Source organism: Lampetra fluviatilis, chromosome 4 (genome assembly GCF_964198595.1).
Source record: "Lampetra fluviatilis chromosome 4, kcLamFluv1.1, whole genome shotgun sequence".
Lineage (NCBI taxonomy): Eukaryota > Metazoa > Chordata > Hyperoartia > Petromyzontiformes > Petromyzontidae > Lampetra > Lampetra fluviatilis.
Window position 1 is genome coordinate 11,700,291 of NC_136278.1, and position 17,823 is coordinate 11,718,113.

General features: G+C 46.8%; 1 long non-coding RNA gene across 2 annotated transcripts; it reads right to left on the minus strand.

Annotated features, from left to right (window-relative positions):
• Positions 1-1,928: 1,928 nt before the first annotated feature.
• Positions 1,929-14,699, minus strand: LOC144931293 (uncharacterized). Of its 2 annotated transcripts, XR_013636554.1 has the most exons (4): positions 14,628-14,699; positions 14,412-14,454; positions 11,207-11,452; positions 1,929-2,008 (listed from the first exon to the last, which is right to left on the minus strand). It is a non-coding gene; the product is annotated as an uncharacterized LOC144931293 (long non-coding RNA). The 2 variants fall into 2 exon arrangements; XR_013636553.1 differs by lacking the exon at positions 14,628-14,699 and having other exon boundaries at positions 14,412-14,572.
• Positions 14,700-17,823: the final 3,124 nt, after the last annotated feature.

Sequence of the window (17,823 nt, forward strand, 5' to 3'; positions counted from 1 at the left end):
TTTGTGCTGCCTCCACTGTCCACCTGCAAAGCGTGCACATGGGCGCTTGGGGCGAGTGTGCGTGCGCTTACAGAAGTTGGTGCACGGCTCTGAACACAGCACCGCCGCTCTCAGTGACACGGTCAACTGCTTACAGGGAAAAGCGGTTAACCATTGGAGTCTCAAGTCAGCAAAAATGTATCACGGTGCGTGTGATTGCAGTATAGATCGCTGCTGCCCTTTGCACGGACCTGAATGAGGGTGTGTTAGCCTTGTTAACACGTTACCGCTGTTGTTGATCATTTACGGGGCGGGGCGGGGGGAGGAAAGCCCCGATTATCGAGCTGTGTTGGAAATGCAAAGTTAAAAAAGAAACATAACCTTGGTTGAGTTTTGTGAATGGCAACACTGTGTGACGTAGTAGTATGTTAACATTACTGTGGGATATAATGTGAGTCATTCAATGGATATGGTTTCATGAGGGTCGTTTAACTTATTACAGTTGGCAACATTGCTGAACACATTTTTGCTCCTGCAGAAATGTTAAACGACAAATCTAGGGCACAGTGGGAGGAGAGTGAGTGTTGGAAGGTTATGGGACAGTTCGATTTGTGTCTAATGAGATTTTCAGCAGTTGAGCAACCTTAAAGATTCACCCCAAAATCGTTGTCATTCCAAATCAGCAGTTTTTTTCCATCCTGCAAGGGCTGCTGAAAGGGCTTCCACGAGATGGGAGTTCTTTGGAGTTTCTACAGAGGGTGTTTTGTCTTTCTCTTCCACACGGGCGAAACGTGAGGTGGGATTACCCACACTTTACCCCACCGATCGACTCACTGTGGTATGCTAATTTTCAACCATTTGTGTCGGAAAATAGAACTGGTGACCTCTCGATTGCAGGTCCAGTTTGCGGTGACGCAACAGCAGTCTCATAAGTGAGTGTTTACTGTGCCACAAGGCTGGCAATCAAATTTCATTCAGGGCCATGTGCAGCTACAGTGAAAAGTTTATGGGACCTCCCTTGCCAGTATAAAAATATAGGAATAGGTTTTACACTTTCTGGCAATAAAACAGGTGTTACGATGTTAAAACACCAAACTGAAACCTTTTGCAAGGAATCATGTCTGCATTAATAACACAGACTTGTGGTGAACATGCAAACAAAATACATGCTCTGGTAGTATATGCATTATAGTATACGCATTGAAAACTGTCAGTTAAATCTGACCCTGGCCTTTCTTCGTAGGCTATATGCATTATTATTGACTGCCTGATGTGGTGTGGGTAACATCAGCCTTGGTAAAAAAAAGCCCAGAATTCTTAGCATGTAGGATCCTGGCTGCTATTGGCCCGAGTGAAAATAATTATCGCATCAAAAGCCTGTATGGGATACATATTTTTGCGTGCGTGATTTTTGCCAGCCACACTTTGTGTAGGGGGATCAATAATGTTGTGGTGTGTGTACTGCGCAATGGTCACAGTGACCCGGGTTTTATTTATGGACATGCATTAGAGACAAGCGGTAAACTGAACCTGGCCTGAGCCTCCCCTCGGTTGACTCAGCCTAAAATGAGTACCTGGTGCGGTGTGTAAAAATAGCTGCTAGGGAGACAAAGGCGGCCAGGCGTGGTGCTGGCCACCCACTTCCTCGTGTGCCGTATCGGCCTTCTTAAGTGCTCGCTAACAGCACTTGCCTCAAAAGGCTGATGAGCTTATATTGGGGATGTTTGTGAGATGATTCGTTTCAGAATTAAATGCTAATTGTTGTTGATTGTTGGAAAACACAAAATGCATCAATGGAACAGAAAGGCAAATTACGTTGCAAGTTTATCTGGCATTCACAGCAACAAGGAGAAAATCTCAGCCAATTCAAATGTACAACAGTGTAGTAATACCAGCATATATCTCTTGTGAACAGACCTCAAGACTTACATCAATAAGACAGGTGGACTGCTGATCTCTTCTAGAGGCCTGATGTTCCCCAATGATCAGATGCAGAGGTAGAAATTGTCAGAGATAGCTGTTGGAGAACCTGTGGGAGACATGTAGTCAATGAGAAACTGGTCAGCATTTCATCTTGACAATGGCAGCCATCAATATGTCCACATACATACTTTAATACACAGGCCTTTGGAAATCTACTGCCGATGATTGGGCTTTCGATTTAAAGCTTTCCTGACTGCAGGGATTCATCTTCTTGGTTCTTTCGGTAAAGTCACGTAGAAGGGAAATAATAAAATAATAAAACATGATAAAATAATTCTCACGACGTTTTGGCCACAACGCAAGCAGCCGTCCTCAGGTGAATGACGCTGTCTTTCCGACAGACCTGTTTTTCACCTGAGGACGGCTGCTTGCGTTGTGGCCGAAACGTCGTGAGAATTATTTTATGATGTTTAATTTTAATTATTTTATTATATCCCTTCTACGTGACTTTACCGAAAGAACTAAGAAGATGATTGGACTTGTTGGCCCTTATTTCACCAAACTGGTCAGTGTGGGTTGATGAAGAGGGGTTCTGGAAGTGTTTTTGATAGAGCTCGCCGCTGATCTTACCCACGGCTGAAAGTGAAACTCAGGCTGCTGAGTTCATGGCAGAGTGCTAAAATCACTGCTCCAACACTCCACCAAATCACTAATATTCCATAGCTCGTTAATCACTACCTGATTGGAAAAAGCCAACCAACTTTAATTTGAAAAAGGCAAAGGATCGATAAATGAGCATGGGGTGACACTTTTCATAGTACTACCATCGTTGACTTCCAGTAAAGTGGTTCTAAAGTTATCGACCTAAGTGAGATGATGAGTTAAATTGATCACCAATCAAAATTTCTACTTGCAGCCTTTCAATTGTTAGTGCAGTGCTCATCCTCAGTGCCAGAAAACTTTTTTGAATCTTGTAATTTTAAAACATAATTGTGCTATCGTCATTCAGTTTCATTTTTTTTCAGTTTCATTTATTTGGTATAGCCCTGTGAGCCATTCGGCTCTTGAATCGGGTGCAACCGCAACAAACAAAAAACAAAAACATGAACAAGAAAACATCTTAAAGTGACTATGCGCAAACAGAAAAATCCAGGAAAAAAGCACCGTACACCAACGCTGTGCAAAAATCCCAGTGGGATGCAAGTCAAACAACAACAACAAACACAAAACAACTTAGATTAAGGCCATGATTCTAACTCCGTACTACAACAAACAAACATGGCCAAACCAAAAAACTTTTGGAAATCACCAAAATAAAGCCATAAGCAATGTAACAGTGATCATAGGAACTGTGACCAAAATTTCACAATAAACGACATGAACAACATGTACCACCAAACCCTGTAGCCATAGCTGGCTGCATGAGTCACTCCACAACAGCAGGAGCATCAGTAGGAGTATCACATTTTTTAAAATGCACCTTTAAAGATCAGCACACTAAATCAAAACACAAGATCATACGTTGCAGCGGTCATCATGCAGCGGTCGTCATGAGACCAAGTATCAATTTGGATCTCTGGCAGCATTCTGTTAGAGAATGCCTCACAGAAGTGGACATCACAGAGCTACCTCTGATATTTCTGCAAGTGACCTCTGTTCCATATGAAAATGATGTTCATCACGTGACAGTCAATCCAATTTCGATTTAAAGCTTTCGTGACTGCAGGTATTCATCTTCTTGGTTCTTTCGGTAAAGTCACGTAGAAAGGAAATAATAAAATAAAAGACGCTGTCTTTCCGATATACCTGTTCTTCACCTGAGGACGGCTGCTTGCGTTGTGACCGAAACGTCGTGAGAATTGTATTTTATTATGTTTTATTTTTATTATTTTATTATTTCCCTTCTACGTGACTTTACCGAAAGAACCAAGAAGAGTCAATCCAATATTTTCATTCTCAAAAGAGTTGTAAATCTGCCAAATAAAATGCAGAACCAAATTTATTGTGACGGTTGTGTGTGTGTGCAGTCATTGGTGACTCGGGTTGAGACCACTAACTCACTACATCCCAGAATCCATTTTTATCACAGTTGGTGGGCCTGTATTCAATGCCCAAGATCTAAGTGGTACCAGTTCAGTGCTGGCCCCTCAATGTGCCAGGTAACCTGAATTACAGTGTCTTGCAATTGTTCAAATTGGGTGCTTGCTGAAATGCAGGGCCTCTGCTTTTTAGGTACAGCTTGTGTGTTTAGAATGCCTCGAGTAGAAAAGTGGACAGCAAGCGACTTTCTGCGTGGGATATTTTTGCTTTGATCGCTGTACAGTCATTTGTGTAGTTTTAACACATGCTAGCCAAAGGGCCTACACACCCACACATGGCAAATGCCAAATGCCAAAAAGTCATCGCTGAAAATGGGTGATAACTAATAGGCGGTGTTGAAACCAAAGTTATGCAACCGGTTTATGAAACATGATCGTGTTTTTGAAATACAGTGTATCATTGATGGATAGCTTGTCTAGTCGTGGCCTCTAACCAATGGCGTGGTGTCATTCCTGCACATATCCTACCTATGTCTTGCCCAATCACATCCACAACGCTCGGCTGTTACGTCTCTCTTCAAAATCCCCAGCGGCAATCCATTTCAGACAGCTGTGCCTAACTACTTTATTTAACAGAAAGTGACCTGTCCACACATGATAGCTCATCGAAGTGGCTTATATTATTACGTGTGGGGAATTCGATAGAAACAGCTAAATCATCTAAATGCGTTTTGTGTCTCATGGCGAGGGCAAAACCGAAGGAACCCGGAGAATAATCCACGTGACCACAATAGTGAGAGAGAACACGTGGACTCCAAATATAACAAACAGACATTGTCAAGGTCTGGAACCGAAGGCAAGGGAGATAACCTCTCTTCGCCACCCCTAAATCACACTGTGCAGTATATATAGCAATTAAGTCAATTGCATTACAAGTCACATGATAACCTCAACAAATGAATCATCCTCGCCACTTGGAATAACAATGACCCCTTTTCTCCCACACCAATCCACACAATGCTGCTGTGTGTGCGTTGTCACAAAAAAAAGGTCCACATTCCCATGCGTTTTTTCAGCATTGCCAATCGTCAACAACCACTACTAACCCCGAGCCAGTGGCCAATATTTTACATCCTCATGGGGTGGTTGGGACTAATCTGTCAGAAAAAACAAATACGGTTGACTTCTTGCCCAAGTGGTATTCCAAGTGTTGCCCATAAACAATTCGAACACATTGTTCAACCGAGGAAATACCTTTCTATTCTAAAGGTTTTCATTTATAATGCACACTTTTTAACGTAACTATCCCTCCACGCATTGCTCAGTGACAGTAAACTTACTTTTAGCTTTGCTTATTAAATAGTGTAACTTTTACCAAACGATGTTGGCGAGATATTAACTACCTCGCCTGGTATGCAGGAGGTTGTGGGTTTGATCCCAACCCTGACGCCTGTATACACGTATTTGGAGTTTGCATGTACTCGTGGTCGCGTGGATTCTTCTCCGGGTCCTCCGGTTTTTCCCTCCACATTAGAATCCACGTGCATTTAGAGCAGTGGTTCTTACCCTGGGGTGCACACACCCCATGGGGGTGTGAGACATGGCAAAATTTATTAAAAAGGTAAATCATCACAACACAAATTAAGCACGGGCACATAAGTACAACTATGTTTCATCAAACCCTTTATATTATTAACATACATTGTTGTTTCAGGATTGAGAATGAAAGGGATGCAAGGCTGTAGTAAAGGTAAAAAAACACCGATTTCGAGTATTTGGCTGCGATACATTTTCACGTGATGATAAGCCACTTCGTTGAACTATCATTTGTGACAGCCAGGTCGCTTCTGAAAAAGAACTACATAGCCCAGTGGGCCTTAACTGGGAAGATTAAAAAAAAATGCTTCCTAAAAAATTGGTTTAGTTTCGTTTAAGTCAAAAACAGACTTTTATTCGATAAGACGAGCAGAATACGTTACCTTTCAATCATAGAGCCATCTTGGCAGAATACAGAGGAAGGTGTTTCCTGAAGACCATCCTGCTGAAATTTGAGGATCTTCCTGAAAGAAATGGAACACACTGAGTCAGCCTATGGGAGACTAGAGACAGAATCAGATGCCACATGCCACCGATATTCATAGCGTACTCTACCATGATTGTAGTAGAGTACACTAATCACAGCTCTATTCTATTCTTGCGTATGGTAATATGTGTAGGACCTAAATGCCAATGTTGAGGTCTCCTAGCCATGGGTGGCCTTTATGAGAGAGTTGGTGTAGTTTTGATATTCCTCTGTTAAAGGAGCACAGACTCCAATGGTTTACTACATGGCCCATAGTTTGGGTTGCATGGATATCATCACACTGTGGTCACTATTGCCACCACACACAGACTCCTGGCTCAGCCCTACAAACTAGGCAAGTGCTGCATACATACATAGACATATATATATGCATATACGCATACTCAAAAATACAATGATCTGCCATTCACAACAAAGATTGTAGGACCCCATTTGTTAGCTATGTAAGCGTGTAGGTGTAAGTGATGTTACAATGACAAAGACCTCCCATGTAGCCTTTAACAGACTGGTGGGGCAAGTGCTGTTCATTGCACACCACGGACCAGGAGATCATAAGAATGCAGCACCACTAAACATCCAAGGGGCCAGAAATAGTTTGTGAACCTCATTCTGACCAAGAAGCTACACGTATTCCAACTGGACTCTGAGGCCACATGTGATAGCGTAATTCTGAAAGACAAAATGAAGCTCGCACTCAAGACTCAGATACTGCTAAGTGATACCAAACTGAAGCTTTACTCAGCAGAGCTGATGAAGTCCTTGGGCCTTTTCAAGACAGAGTGTCTCATACGTGGATAAACGTAGAATGCCTGAGTTTGAAATCATAGAAGTCAATCAGAAACCGCCGCTGCCTGGTTCAACATGCGAGCACCTGGAACTCATCCGGTTCACCATCCCAGTGGAGCCGGACAAGGTGGATAACCAGTGAAATGGGCCCCTGACAAAGCAGCAGCTGATCAGTGCCTGTGAAGACGTGTTCAGTAGGCCAATGGAATCCATTCCAGGGGATGTCCATATTGAACTCGATCCAAGCATTCCACCATGTAGAATGTGCCCCGTGCAGAGTGCCAATTGCCGTCAAGCCAGGGGTAAAGGCACAGCTGGACAAGCATGATGGCCACATCACATCGGATGGCCACATCACATCGGTGAAAGAGCTAACCGACTGGTTAAACATGATGATTGTGAAGAAGCCAGAAAAGCTGCGGATCTGTTGAGATCTGAAGTGCCTGAACCAAGCACCGCGGAGATCTCATGACATCATCCCCAATACACGAAGACGTGATGTACAAAGCTACCCAAAGCACAGTGGTCATGCTTGTTGACGCACGTGAAGCATTCTTGAAATGCAAATGAGATGAAGAGACGCAAATGAAGCTGCACAACAACCTTCTGGACCCCCTAGGGCAGGAAGCGATGACTCCAAACGTGTCATCGCTTCCTGCCCTGTAACCAGGGGTGGTGTATCAGCGCAAGCGGCATGAGCTGTTGGCTGGGCTCAGTGGAGTTGAGCCAATAAATCTATTAAATATTTTTTTGTTTTACCAGGTAAGGCCCACTGAGCTATGTACAGAGGGAAAAAAGTATTTGATCCCCTGCTGATTTAGTACGTTTGCCCACTGACAAAAAAATGATCAGTCTATAATTTTAATGGTAGGTTTATTTGAATAGTGAGAGACAGAATAACAACCAAAAAATCCAGAAAAACGCATGTCAAAAAAGTTATAAATTGATTTGCATTTTAATGAGGGAAATAAGTATTTGACCCCTCTGCAAAACATGACTTAGTACTTGGTGGCAAAACCCTTGTTGGCAATCACAGAGGTCAGACGTTTTTTGTAGTTGGCCACCAGGTTTGCACACATTTCAGGAGGGATTTTGTCCCACTCCTCTTTGCAGATCTTCTCCAAGTCATTAAGGTTTCGAGGCTGACGTTTGGCAACTCGAACCTTCAGCTCCCTCCACAGATTTTCTATGGGATTATGGTCTGAAGACTGGCTAGGCCACTTCAGGACCTTAATGTGCTTCTTCTTGAGCCACTCCTTTGTTGCCTTGGCCGTGTGTTTTGGGTCATTGTTACGCTGGAATACCCATCCACGACCCATTTTCAATGCCCTGGCTGAGGGAAGGAGGTTCTCACCCAAGATTTGACGGCACATGGCCCCGTCCATCGTCCCTTTTATGCGGTGAAGTGTCCTATCCCCTTAGCAGAAAAACACCCCTAAAGCATAATGTTTCCACCTCCATGTTTGACGGTGGGGATGGTGTTCTTGGGGTCATAGGCAGCATTCCTCCTCCAAACACGGCGAGTTGAGTTGATGCCAAAGAGCTCCATTTTGGTCTCATCTGACCACAACACTTTCACCCAGTTGTCCTCTGAATCATTCATATGTTCATTGGCAAACTTCAAACGGGCATGTATATGTGCTTTCTTGAGCAGGGGCACCTTGCGGGCGCTGCAGGATTTCAGGCCTTCACGGCGTAGTGTGTTACCAACTGTTTTCTTGGTGACTATGGTCCCAGCTGCCTTGAGATCATTGACAAGATCCTCCCGTGTAGTTCTGGGCTGATTCCTCACCGTTTTCATGATCATTGCAACTCCACGAGGTGAAATGTTGCATGGAGCCCCAGGCCAAGGGAGATTGACAGTTCTTTTGTGTTTCTTCCATTTGCGAATAATTGCACCAACTGTTGTCACCTTCTCACCAAGCTGCTTGGCGATGGTCTTGTAGCCCATTCCAGCCTTGTGTAGGTCTACAATTTTGTCCCTGACATCCTTGGAGAGCTCTTTGGTCTTGGTCATGGTGGAGAGTTTGGAATCTGATTGATTGCTTCTGTGAACAGGTATCTTTTATACAGGTAACAAGCTGAGATTAGGAGCACTCCCTTTAAGAGTGTGCTCCTAATCTCAGCTCGTTACCTGTATAAAATACACCTGGGAGCCAGAAATCTTTCTGATTGAGAGGGGGTCAAATACTTATTTCCCTCATTAAAATGCAAATCAATTTATTACATTTTTGACATGCGTTTTTCTGGATTTTTTTTATTGTTATTCTGTCTCTCTCTGTTCACATAAACCTACCATTAAAATTATAGACTGATCATTTCTTTGTCAGTGGGCAAACGTACAAAATCAGCAGGGGATCAAATACTTTTTCCCTCACTGTAGCTCTTTTTCAGAAGCGACCTGGTCACAAATGACAGCTCCACAAAGTGGCTTATCGTGTGGAAATGTATCACAGCCAAATACTCTAATCACATGTTGATTATAAATGTGGAGGGGAAAACTGGTGAACCCGGAGAAAAATCCACACGATCATGAGGAGGACATGCAAACTCCAAATATATAGGTGTCAGGGTCGGGATCAAACCCACGACCTCCTGTATAACAGGCAAAGTATTTAACATCTCGCCACCATGGCACCAATAGCAGATGACATTCTCACTATTGGATGCAGGGATACGGACGATGAAGCAGAGTGTGACTACGATAATGAGCTCCAGACACTCAATGATCAATGCAGGCAAGCGATGCTAAAGCTGAGCATGAACGAGCTGCAATTCGCAGTGAAGGAAGTCAACTTTCCTGGACACATTCTGTCCTCATAAGGCTTGAAAGCTGACCTGGACAATATTAGAGCTAGTGTGGAGATGCCAGAACCCATTTATGTGAAATTAGTGCAGCGATTCATTGAGTTCGTGAACTACCTAGCCAAGTTCATGCCACACCTCTCCAGAGGTGCGTGAACCAGTTGAGAAGGCTCCTGGACAAGGATGCAGTCTGGCACTGGCTTCCGTAGCATGATCAAGCGGCGCAGGAAATTAAGCACCTGGTCACAGTTACGCCAGTGTTAAAGCACTACGATGCTACAAAGCCGTCACAATAAAGAGCGACTCAAGCACAGTGGCCTTGGATGCTGACTTATTGAAGAAGGACAGCCCATCGCTTTCCCATCAAGGGTGCTGACGCCAACTGAACAGAACTTTGCAGACTGAAAAGCAATGCCAACGTATAGTGCTCACCGGCCAGCAATTGTCTACAAACCAGGCCCGGAGATCTACATCAGCAACACATGCTCAGCAGAGCAACAGGAGCAGACGGGATGTCCAGAGACGTGTGTGAGCCACACACAATTTGCAGTACACAGCAAGAGCAAAATGACGGGGCGCTGATCAATCAGGCGGAGCACATGAATGTCAAGAAACCGGCGGCTTTGCCAGATCGTGCGGCATACTGCGAGAGGTGAAGGTCTGAAAGCACTGAAGTCCGTTGTTCTGAATTGATGGCCAGGGGCAATAGATGACATGCCTCATTTTCAGAAAATATTGGTTCTTCAGAGACAAATAACCATACAGATTGGGATTCTGTACAAAGAATTATCATACCCAAGTCACTGCGGCCAGAGACGTGAGCACGTATACATTTGAGCCAGGTTGGAGAAGCATGCTAAAGGTGGGCATGTGACACCCTGTACTGGCCAAACACGCAAGGTGAGATCACAGACTTTTCCAGAAACTGTTCTACCTGCATCAAGTATGCACATGTGCAGCGGAAAGAAACCACGATGTCGCACGGGATACCAACACGGTTCTGACAGATCGTCAGCATTGAGTCATTCAATGACGCCGTGGACTTCTGGGAAATTAAGTTGCTGCCGGACTTGTCTGCCAAGACGACGGTTAAGCGGGGCAAGGCGTGGCGCAGTCGGAGTGCCGCTGCCAGCCGGAGCGAGTAAATCACGGACAATGGACCCCAAGTTGCGTGCCATGGAATGAGAGTTTTAGCACCGTCACCTCATCCACACACCACCCGCAGGCAAATGGCACAGCTGAAACCGCGGTCGAGATAGTGAAGAACCTGAGAGCAATAAAACTTACAGTGAGGGTGAAGACCCATAGAAAGCCATCTTTCATTGGAAGAACGCGCCAACAGAAGGAATCCATAGCAGCCTAACAGAGCACCTGTCGTCTAGGGGGGGACCCCTGTGTGGTGTGGTACCAGGTGGTACCAGAGAAGCCACAGCAGAGGAAGTAAACTGCCAAAGCAGCATACAATATATCTGCCAAAGACCTGCCTGAGCTGAATATTGGTGATCCCATCTGCACGAAGTCACCGCCCAGAGATAGAACAGGCCGCTGGAAACTGGGTGGCTGTGTGAGGAGAGCTGCACTGCACTCGTACCTTGCGGATGTCGACGGAGCCCTCTACCGTCACGACCGGGTCGCTCTGCGCATGGCAGAGGGGCCAGCTATGCGGGACTTTTGTGAGCCAGGCCACGTGCACGAGGCCAGCGGAGGTGGCACGCAGGACCCGGGCCAAGCCGGGAGAGCGGAGGATTTTCAGCAGACGTGGCGGAGAGCGGCAACCACGAGGAAGCGATCACACCGGTCAGCATCCGAGTGCCCAGTCTGCCAACCTGGAGAGATTCTGGCAGCCAGCCCACCAACGGCCGCACAAAGGTGTCCTGTTTATTCGCGCAGCGGACAACTTTCAGAGCCACTGGAGTGGCTTGATCTCTAAGAACTCATCACGTTGGACATCGTAGGAAGGACATTTCATTGAGTGCTTAATTTGACTGTTTAATAGGAATTGTTCTCGAAAAGTTGACTTGTCCTGAAATCTGCTAAATGTTGTTTAGTGACTGTTTGATCCGTTGTTTTAATGTAAATGGTTGTGTTCATTTGAAAAAGGGGAGATGTTTCAGGAAGTCATATCACGTCATGGTATTATAAGATTGACATCGTTCAGATGATTTTTGGTCAGATCGCATGAATATGAACGTGTCGTTAACCCACCACCACCTGGCACAGCCAATTAGTAAGGTTTGTCACGTAAACAAAACATGCTAATTCGTTACTAGTTTAGCACACCGGTGTGTTTTGCAGAGTAAAGCCACAACATTTACAATTTCAGTACCATGACGTTTCGCCAGTAATTACAACCAGCCTCATCAGGTGACAGCCAGAGTTGTGGAGAAATCCTCCAGTTTGTGTCTTATATAGAGGGATGTGATGTCGTTACTTGCGAGCCAACCAGGTGCAAATGCTAGAGGGGGGTTAATGTACGCTATGAATTACAATAGATATTCATTACCGATTGGGTTATTCATGGGGCAATCAACATAAATTATGCATGCCCACCATGCATGTAGATCCTGCCATTTTTGGGCGAAAGAAATCGCAATACTAGCTCACATGCATAACAGGTTGCTATAGCTGTCGTCGTGTTGCATGCCTTCATTGGCGCTAAACATTAAAGCTGAGACTTGAGTCTGGTGTTGTTAATCTCTCATGCATCTATAACACTGTTGGCGAGAATCTATTGAGGCTGGCTCGATAAACAAGGGGGCGGTGTAGACAGAACTACACCTGGCTACCGTTCGTCTCGTACATCTCGAACCAGACTTGATTCTTCTGTCGTTAATATCTCATTCATCTAGAACACTGTTGGCGAGGATCTACTGAAGCCGGATCGATGAAGGGTAGCTAGATGTGGCCAAACCCACATCTGTCTACCCTCCGTCCCTTCGGTGCTGATTGTGGTACACACGTACACGGGATATTCGTTTAAGCTGATGGAAGGGAAGTCCCAGGCCCAATTCAAATTTCCTCACCACTGATGTCGGCTGTGGCCAGGAATTGAACTCAGTTTGCCCGGTTCTGAACGCAGTCCACTGACCACTACACTTCCACTACCTACAAAGTGATATTTACACACACACACATATCAGTATTCAGGCATGAAGTCCTGGCATCAGATTTTCATTACAGTGGTGTAAATTTGACCTCACTAAAAAAAGCCACTTACCTTCTATCTCTGCATGGATTTAAAATGTTGTACAATACAAAAAACCGAAGGTAATTGTTTTTAATCAAATTAAAAATTAAAAATATATACAGCGGGCATTCTCACAGCCGTGACACTGTATCTATCACGTTAGGATTCCACTTCACTTGCGCCATTCGGTGGGGAAAGGCAACGGCAATAATGCTCCAACTAATACAGGCGCTGCCTGATGCCTCGTGTCTCTGACTTTGGATGTCGTCCAAGCAACCTGCGTACACAATCCTGACACTCTTGGCATCAGCAGCCGCAGAGAGGGCATCTTCACAATCAACACGGATTGTTGGCCCACACATCTGGGCAACGTTGTTTGTCCAACGGGTTTCAACCGCATGACGGATGCCAACGTTTCCTCAACGTTGGCATATTTGCTGGCTTTAGCGCAAAAAAATAAAAAAAAAACATCCCAACATAAGCTGCAGGGAGAGACGCTGCTTTGTTAGCACATGCCCGAAGCGCTATAACGCGAAGCTAAATGCTTCCGCGTGTTTAGAGCTGTACAGTATGTGCATGCACTCCCAGGACCAAATCACCTGGAATATGCTGTCCGTGGTGGGATTTTGCCTGCATCGTGCTGGGGACAGGCGATTGCCATGCATAACAGGTTGCTATAGGCTTCAGGGCAGCGGACGGCAATAGAGCGAAGACACTTCCATGCTCTCGCATCTACACTCCCCGCCTTCGTTGACGAGAATGGTGAATATATATTCTTGGTTCCTTCGGTAAAGTCACGTAGAAGGGAAATAATAAAATTAAACATAATAAAATTCTCACGACGTTTCGGCCACAACGCAAGCAGCTGAAACGTGAGAATTTTATTATGTTTTATTTTTATTATTTTATTATTTCCCTTCGACGTGACTTTACCGGAAGAACCAAGAATATGAATCCCTGCAGTCACGAAAGCTTTAAATATAAATAGAATGGTGAAGTATGGTCAAAATAATCCCCACGATCTGCAAAGGTGTGGAGAGGCCCTCATCCAGCAGTGAAAGAGTGCACATGTGTTACATGTGTGTATTGCACGTGTGTGTATTATATGATGTACTTAAGAGTGCAACACCTAATGCACAGCCAAAAGCAAAGTATGCATATTCCAGTAGTGACAAAGTGAAAGGCATTGCATTAACACGCAACATCATAGAAATTTCATGAAACAGACATTTCGGCTGAAATTGCTGCACTACAATAATGCCAAGACAGCATCAAAAGGAACAGCAATTTGCACACGCTCATTCAAACATTAACCAACAAATTGGCATTACAGTACATATGTACAGGTGTAAAAAAACAACAATACGACTGCACACATAATGTGTTTTCTACTCGTCGAGTCTACAGCATGTGTACCCAAAGACAAAGATCCCCCAGCATTGCCCACGGAAGACTCTTGCGTTGAGTGTTGTTAGCGAAAACACTTGGTGAGGCACAGGACAGGCGGGGCAATACGCGTGAGCAATAACCCGCGCAGAGTTACGGGTCCAGTGTTCGATCGCCCCCAAACCCACAAGCCTCCCTTCACCAAACACGCCATCTCACTCACCATCGCGTACACCATCGGATATGGTTGCAACGCCAAGGCAGCCCTGCAAGCCGGAGAAGATGAAGAGACAAAGTCACGGTCCGACGTTCGCTAGAGCCGGAAGAAATTGGAGCGGTTCGCTCGCTTGACCCCGACGCCACCACCACCACACACCACCACACCACCACACACACCACCACCCACCACCACACACCACCACCACACACACAACGGCACCGTTAGAAAGACTGCAGTCAGCAGCAAGCAAGCAGCAGCAGTGTGAGTGAGCCAGCAGCCGTGACGGCCAAGGTTTTAACTTGCCCCAGTGGTTTGTGTTTGCTGCGTCTCGTCCTCCCCCCCTCTCCCTTCCTCCCTCAACTCCCCCTCCCATCGCACCACCGCTGGTACCAGCCCACAATCGTCCCGCCCCATGAATGAAAGCACCGAAACCCTCTTCCCCCCCACCCCTCTCTTACCTTGTCAATTACCAGCGACAAATCCCGTGCCATGCCTGCAAGGGAGCCACTTCACCCGGTAATAAAGTGTCGCCCTGCGAGGTCGCACGTACAGTGGTAGTGCTATTACCTATATGGTGGGCATTGTTAAAACGTCACTTGTGCCGAGCGCATTCCTCTTTTGTTTACGTTTGGAATGATCCACATTCTGAGCACGCGCCTTTCCCATAGATGAAATTCTCGCGCGCGGGGTTCCGTTTGCTCGATTAAAACATGTCGATTGATGCACCTTAATATACATCGATACGTATTTAAAACAATAACCGAACATCGGAATTATATTGAGAAAGTTCCATCGTTAACCGGTTCCTTTTATATTATTTTAATGCATGGGAAGAAAACTAAATATGAAATAATTCACACAAATACAACACCCAAGAAAACAAAACTCTTGACTGTTGATGATGCTAGCTGTAATTACTGGCGAAATGTCGTGCGCGAATTGTAAATGTTGTAGGTTTACTCTCCAACACACCGGTGTGCTGTACTAGTGTAATAAAAGACTTGACCACGATCTCTGGCTCAGTGTCCTTTATTCGGTCCGTACTGCGTTCCCACACGGCTGTCTCTCTTATTCTCTCTGTGCTGGTTCCGATGTCACTCCAGTCCACATCAGCAGCCCCGCTGCTGTTCTTGTCGCTCTTGCAGCCCCACAGCAGCTCCGCTGCTGTACTCTCACACAGCTCCCTTGGCTGTTCCTGCTGCAGCTCTGACAGCCTCGTGCTGTCTCGCCTTCTCGTCGCTCCTGCGACTCTTGGCAGCCACCCCGCTGCCCCTCACACACAGCCTTACTGCCTATCTCTATCTGCAGCTTTACACCTCCCAGTAGCTCCCTACTGTTCCCAGGGTTGGCTCCCGCTTCTGACGGTGCTCCCTCGGCTCGTACGCCCGCGTGGCCCCACACCTTTCCATTCACACCCCGACTGCCTTCTCCTTCCGGTTTACCCGCTTAAGGACCCCCTACCTTTCACCCACGTCACCTGGCTCCGCCTCCTCGTGACGTCACATCCGGAAGGTCGCTTTCGCCCGCATTACACCACCCTCCCCCATAGAAAAAACCCAGCCGACCTCGGCTGAACAACACCAAAGCGTAATGCGGTGAACCGACCTTCCCCCTTAAAGGACACTAAGCATGCAATATAACAACAAGAACAACACACAAGTAACATCGACGAACGTACGAAAGCATGCGATAAATACGACGGCAAGAACAAGAACAATAACAACATACAATCAACGAAACGTAAGCGATTTGGAACGAGTGCGGGTCGCCGGCCCGTCCCGGACGGTCGGCGGCCCACTTGTAGAACGGGGACGCGATGGAACACGAGAAATGACAGGGGGTAATTCCCCTGCTGCGATTGGAAGTCCACCGACATCTCGTGTCCCTGACGAATCAGTCTTGGTCGTATTCCGCGAATGCGCCTGCAGCGGGGTCGGAAGGGTCGCCGGGCTTGAAGGTACCGCAGCCCTGGCAGGCGCCCTCCGAACAGGCCCACTCCTCCCCCGCGGTGTCACGGTCGGCCTGTCTGGAACAGGTACGACAGGCGCTCCAGCAAGATCAATGGACGCAGGCGGGGAAGAGTCAGAGTCAGCAGCAACAGACCCCGGCAAGGCAACATTGGGAGATGACGCATCACGTAGGGGAGCAACATATGGTTTCAACCGCGACGTATGAACAAACCAACGGCGAGAACCAAACTGAACGCGCGCCGACTGTGGATTGGGAACCTCAATGAGGCGCACAGGACCATGCCAAGGTTTGTGCAATTTAGGAGAGGTCCCCGGCCGCACCTGCGGGCAATGGAGCCAGGCCAGGTCTCCCACCTTCCAGGGGCACTCCCCCTCAGACCGCCGAGCATACCGCTCGTTCCGGGCCTGGGCTTTGGCCGTAGCCACGCGGGCGTTTTCCCGCGCCTCCGTAACCCGGCGAACCGTGTCCTGAATGTATTCAGGGAGTGGTTTACGAGGTCCCTTCACCCCAGTACCCAATTGCACATCCACCGGAGGCACGTTTTCCCGACCATACATAAGGTAAAACGGCGAATACCCTGTAGCCGCATGGGGCGTCATCCTGTACGCCGAAAGCACTCCGGGGATGTGCAGATCCCAATCCGATTGCTGTTCACTCACAGTATGGCAAAGCATGGCAGACAATGTCCTGTTCAGCCGCTCAACCATACCATCCGTCTGCGGATGGTATGGAGATGTCCGTATCTTCTTAGTCCCAAGGCCTGCGCACACTTCAGCCAATAATTTAGAAGAGAAATTTCGGCCCTGGTCCGTGAGGAGTCTCTCCGGCGCCCCCTTGTCCATAATGTACCCAAACAAAAAGGCGTCGGTGATGGCCGCGGCCGACTGATCGGGCAACGGCCAGGCCATCGGCCAACGGGAGAGATACTCAACCCCTACCAGCAAATATTTATTTCCCCTCGCCGATGGTGGGAAGGGTCCCAATATGTCCAGTGCCACCAATTCATTGACTCGAGACACCTGAATCGACTGGAGAGGCGGCACGTAAGGATGTTTAGGCGGCTTACGCCGGGCGCATTCAGGGCACGCGCGCACGTGCCCTACGACATCTGTCGCCATGCCGTGCCAAAAATAATGACGTTGTAACGTCAACAAGGTCTTCTGCACCCCTAAATGCAATAGTGTGTCACAATGGAGAGTTCTAATCAACTCAAATCGCAAGGACGTTGGTACCACCACACGCCAGCTTTCCTGGAACCTTTCCTGCCACATAAGCAGACCATCTCGGAGAGCGGTTCGCGGCCCCACAGCCGAACTCGGACTCCCATTGTCCCTCATAGACCGCTTCCGCATGGACAACAACGACTCGTCCATCATCTGTTCCCGAATCCAGACAGACCGCGGCAGATTCAAAACCCCATCAGTCGGTCCCGGTTCCATCGGAG